Below are 6,125 nucleotides of genomic sequence, written 5' to 3'. Positions count from 1 at the left end.
GAAAACTTTCTACTATTGGTGGCAACCCCAGACCTACTGGAGTATCCCACCCTGTAGTTATGCTGCCACCAACCATTCGCTCTCCCAAGTCACCCAGACCAGGAATGGATTTTAATAAACAAAAGAACAAGGTTTATTGAAAAAACAAACAGGGTAAATAAAAGGATCAGGTAAATAGGATACTGGAACTTGGTATAGTCCCAATCATACACATACAACAGATTGGTTCCCACGGAACACTTTAAGGTAACGCACAGACCCTGAACTTATCCGTTCTGGCTACCTAGATAGAAACCTGAACCTATCAGGTATGTACTATCTGACGAACAGTTGTACCCAGTCTGACCCACAGACTCCAACTCCACTTCTCCACGTCAGCTCTCTTACGAAGGACTTCCCCCAAATATATACAGTACAGCTCCTCCCCCCTGATGTCCCGCCTTCCACTCCCCATAGGATGGAACTTTCCCTCCAAACCCATGACAGACAGGTACCATCAGTGCGGTATGTGACACCTCCCCCCTTTATAAGTTGTTTTGCGGGGGAAAAGCTAAAGTGCTTTTCTCCAAAAAAACAACCAGGATCAAAACACATAAACAGTTATACATTATAATACAATCCCATAACCCATACTTACTCACTCTAGGTCAAACATATCACTTATGCATTTATACATTAATATTTGCAATACATTAAGTTACCTTTATTAATACAAACCAAGCCTGTTCAATAAACAGGTACATTTAACTTTTGGTCACCAATATACACAGTCCATGGTTTCTTCGCCGTCTTCACTCGTCGGGTCTTCTTGACAAGGCGTCAGCAACACAGTTCATTGTCCCTCTGACCACCTTCACTTCAAAGTCAAAATCTTGCAGGTTTAAAGCCCACCTCATAAGTTTACTATTATGGGTTTTCATTGTCTTTAACCACTGCAGTGGTGAGTGGTCAGTGCACAGAACAAAATGTCTTCCCCAGATGTAAGGTTTGGCCTTCTGAATCGCGTATACTATGGCCAGGCACTCCTTTTCCACGGTTGCCAAATGTCTCTCACCTTTCTGGAGTTTCCTACTCAGGTAGGACACTGGATGCTGGTCACCATTTTCATCCTCCTGGCAAAGAACTGCTCCTACCCCGCTGTTAGACGCATCGGTGTAGATGATGAACTCCTGGTCGAAGTCGGGAGCACGCAGCACTGGATAATGGATGAGCGCCTCCTTCAACCTCTGGAACGCCTCCTCACAGTCGCTGGTCCACGGGATGCGGTCATCAGTCTTCTTCTGCGTCAGATCGGTCAGCGGAGTCGCCATCTCGCTAAACCTCGGGATGAACTTTCTGTAGTAGCCCACCAACCCAAGAAATGATTTGACTTTTTTCTTGGTGTTGGGTCTGGGCCAATCACGAACGGCTTCTATCTTGGCCTCTAGGGGTTTGATCACTCCTCCCCCTACTATGTGACCCAAGTATTTTATTTCTGGGCTACCCAGCTGACACTTGCTTGCCTTTACTGTTAGCCCTGCTGCACTTAACCTCTGCAGCACTATCTCCAGGTGTTTCAGGTGATCTTCCCAGGTATTGCTGAAGATCCCTATATCGTCAATGTAGGCCACAGTAAAGTCACTGAGCCCTGCTAAGGTCTGGTCCATCAGCCTTTGGAATGTGGCTGGTGCATTTCTGAGACCAAAACTAAGGACTCTAAACTCATATAGACCGAAAGGGCTGCAAAATGCGGTCTTTTCCTGATCCCTGGGATCAATCCTTAATTGCCAGTAACCCTTTACTAGGTCCAACGATGAAATGAACCGACAACCCCCTATGGTTTCAATCAGGTTGTCTAGCCTGGGCATTGGGTAGGCATCAGGAGTGGTTACGCGGTTTAATTTCCGGTAATCTACACAAAATCTAATGCTCCCATCAGGCTTGTCCACCAGGACTATCGGAGAGGACCAAGGACTAGAAGAGGGGACGATTATGTTCTCCCTAAGCATCTCGTCCAGCTCCTTCCGCACCTTGTCCCTATAGGGTCCCGTCACTCGGTACGGGGATACTGCTTGCGGGGGTGCATCCCCTGTGTGGATCCGATGCATCACTCCCTTCACTATCCCCGGCTTATTTGAAAAAACCTTATGATATTTAGTGAGCAGCACTTTTAGTTCTTGCTGCTGGTCTTGGGTGAGTGCAGGACTGATCTTCACCTCATCTGGGTTGTATTTCACTTCCCCTCTACCCTCCCAGAAGGGCAATTCAGCTTCCTCACTCTCAGCTGCTTTTATGGCAAATAAAACCCTCTGTTCCCCTCTGCAGTAGGGTTTCAGGGCATTCACATGTACCACCCTCCGTGCTTGGTGTTCCTCCTGTTCTATAAGGTAGTTCAGGTCCGACATCTTGGAAATGACCCTGTATGGTCCTGCCCATTTGAGCTGCAGTTTGTTCTCTTTGCAGGGCCTAAGCCAAAGCACTTCCTCCCCTGGGTTAAAGTGCCTCTCCCTGGCTTTCTGGTCATACCAGGTTTTCTGTCTGACCTTCTGAGCTTGCAGGTTTTCTGCTGCTAGCTCTAGGTTTCTCTTCAGGTCATTCATTAAAGTGTCTATATACGTCACAACATCTTGTGGGTCACCCTGGGTGATCTGCTCCCAATTCTGTTTGATTAAATCGAGTGGACCTTTTACTTTTCTCCCAAACAAAAGTTCAAACGGACTGAACCCGGTACTGGCTTGGGGCACTGATCGGTAAGCAAACAAAAGGGATTGCAGCTTCTGGTCCCAATTGTTTGGATTCTCTGCCAAGTAAGCCCTAATCATGCGCATCAGAGTCCCACTGAACTTCTCCGTTAACCCATTACTTTCGGGGTGATAGGCAGTGGTTTCCTTGTGTTTAATTCCACAGATTTGCCATAACCGTTTCATGAGCTTTGATGTAAACGATGTGCCCAAATCTGTGATTATTTCTGAGGCAAATCCCATCCTGGACATATACCCCACCAAGGCATCTGCCACTGTGTTAGTTTCGATGTTAGTCAAGGGAATGGCTTCGGGGTACCTCGTGGCATGGTCCACAATGGTGAGAATGAACCGGTTCCCCCTCTTTGTGGCCTTGGGCAAAGGTCCCACAATATCCACTCCTATACATTTGAACGGGGTGTCAATCACAGGCAAAGGGCACAACTTCGCTTTGGTCCTGTCACGGTTATTCCCCTGCCTCTGACACACATCACATTGTTTACAGAACTCCTTAATCTGCTTCCCTATTTCAGGCCAGTAAAAATTTTGTGTGATTCTCTGCTGTGTTTTGTTCACCCCCAAGTGCGCAGCAAACATGTCAGAGTGCCCCCTTTGTAAGATCATGGGGCGATACTTTTCAGGTACCACTAGCTGACTTCTGATCCCATCTCCCCCTTTTGAGATATTCATCAGGGTCTCTCTATATAAAATTCCCTTTTTCTCGTGAAATCTCGCTGGGGTTTCAGGTGTTAGCTGGGTGTCTGTCACCTTTTCAAAACACTTTCGGAGAGTGGCATCTGCCTTTTGCTCTTGGCCAAATTTGCTGTCTGTGGTTAAGGTTTCTGCCACAGCTTCGGGACTACCCTCATCTGCTTCAGCCTCGGGCTCTTCAGTACCCCCCTGAACTGTCCCCATGGTAGCTTGTGAGCGTGTAATCACTAGCACCCGTTTCACATGTTCAGCCAGGTCATTTCCCACGAGCACGGCTGCTGGCAGAGTCGATGAAATCGCTAGACGCCAAACTCCCCTCCAGCCTTGAAAGCTCACAGGTACCTCAGCTACTGGCAGTGAGATCACCTGCCCCTCAATCCCTGCCACCTTCAGGCTCTCATTTGGGATTATATGCTTCCTAGGAATAATGTCTGGATGGCACAGGGTCACCTGGGAACAAGTATCCCTTAGCCCCCTATACTGATGGTCAAGTATTCCTACGTCCACCCCAGCGGCCTCAAACAATTGCGAATCTGTCCTAACTAGTAAGCAGCGCTTGACCTCCACAAGAGGACCATTTTCCCCAGCCTGATCAGCAGATGTAACTGGTCCAGAGTGAGTCGCCATGGCAACAGGCTCCCTCAGTGGCAAGGAGCTTTGCTCTGTCTGGACACAGAACACAGCTTTTGGCTTGGTTTCACTCAAATCATGAGGCAAATTTCCCTTTAGCTGCTTTAATTTCTCACACTCTGAGATTAGATGGCCCTTTCCTTGACAGAAATAACATTTTCTGCTGTACTTGGAGTCTTTCTCCTCTGTTTTTGGTTTTCCCTCCAAAATCTGAGGTCTTGGTGGTTTCATATCAGAGGGCCTCCCTTCAACATGGGCCCCTCCCCCTTGCTGGTTTTTCCCTGGTCCCTGAGAGTACCGGCTGTAGGTTTCTTTGGGCTTACCCACAGTTTTCCCCTCAGCACCTAAGGGCTTCCTTATTTGGGAAATAAAATCTGCGATCTCCGCCGCTTCTGTCACAGTTTTAGCTTTCCTCTCTCTCACATGGAACTTGAGTTCCCCATGCAGGACTGAATAAAATTGTTCCAGCGCTATCAGGTCTTTGAGCTGCTGGAAGGTCTCTGTCCCCTCCTGAGACAGCCATTTCTCTAGCAACCTCACCAGTTGGGCCCCCACTTGGGTAAAAGTCTGCTCAGGTTTTTTTGTGAGTGACCTGAATTTTTGCCTCAGCTGTTCAGCATTTATCCCATGCCGGGCAAACACCAGTTTTTTAAACTCAGCGAAGTCTTTCAGCAGTTCCACTGGCATCTCTGCATAGACGTCTGCCAGGCTGCCACTGATTAAAGATCGCATAATGGTCATCTTCTCAGTTTCCCTTACTGAGAAGTCCACAAACGCTCTTTCCACGAGGGAAAAGAACACCTCAGGGCAATCTCCCTTGTTGTACACAGGGAATTTCTTCAAGTCAGTTTTAGACAGGCTGCCTTCCCCATTCCCTGGGTTCCCCTCATTATTATTGTTATTCCTATTTCTACTCATTATTTCCAGCTTCTTCAGCTCAAACGCCATTCTTTCTAACTCCAACTGTCTCTGTTTCTCTTCCCTTTCCATTTCAAATTGTCTTTGTTTCTCCCTTTCCCTTTCCTCCATTTCCCTCACCCTCAGTTCATGCTGTTGGGCTAGGAGCATTTTTCTGAGTTCTGAGGTCAGTTCTCCCGTGCTCTCATCCTGCACTGAGCCAAATTCCTCCTCAGAACCTTGGTCTCCCTGTGGTTCTCTCACTTTCCCCATTTCTGCCATCTGGCTTCGAGTCAAGGGCATAATCCCCCCCAGAACAGGCTGCCTTCAAAAGTCACGCCTCAAAATAAAACGACGACTTTTTTTCCTTTTGCCTCAGAAACAGCCTTCTATAGACTGCTGCTGTCCCTCCAGCACCCACTTGCAACTGTTGCCAGACAGAATCCACCCCCTCTGCTAGGCCTCTCAGCAGACAGGCTAGATCACTGTTACTTCACGCAGCTTTGCCTCAGCCCTTTCCCGCCAAAATGGGTTGCCTCAGAGCTCCCTAATCTAGTCCCCCAATCTGAGTTTGCACGTTCTTCCACTAGCCTACCTCCCCATGAGGTAAGCCTAGAAGATTACATACGCGCCCTCAGATTTTCCCTGACTAGACCCCCCTTGCTCTGGGCACACTAGCCAAGGCTTTGCTGGACCACTGGGCAACTGGACCAGTCGTATCCCACCCGCTGGACACCAACAAATGTAACAACCCCAGACCTACTGGAGTATCCCACCCTGTAGTTATGCTGCCACCAACCATTCGCTCTCCCAAGTCACCCAGACCAGGAATGGATTTTAATAAACAAAAGAACAAGGTTTATTGAAAAAACAAACAGGGTAAATAAAAGGATCAGGTAAATAGGATACTGGAACTTGGTATAGTCCCAATCATACACATACAACAGATTGGTTCCCATGGAACACTTTAAGGTAACGCACAGACCCTGAACTTATCCGTTCTGGCTACCTAGATAGAAACCTGAACCTATCAGGTATGTACTATCTGACGAACAGTTGTACCCAGTCTGACCCACAGACTCCAACTCCACTTCTCCACGTCAGCTCTCTTACGAAGGACTTCCCCCAAATATATACAGTACAGCTCCTCCCCCCTGATGTCCCGCC

The sequence above is a fragment of the Pogona vitticeps genome, chromosome 1 (assembly GCF_051106095.1).
Source record: "Pogona vitticeps strain Pit_001003342236 chromosome 1, PviZW2.1, whole genome shotgun sequence".
NCBI classification, from domain to species: domain Eukaryota; kingdom Metazoa; phylum Chordata; class Lepidosauria; order Squamata; family Agamidae; genus Pogona; species Pogona vitticeps.
This window is presented reverse-complemented; position numbering follows the sequence as displayed.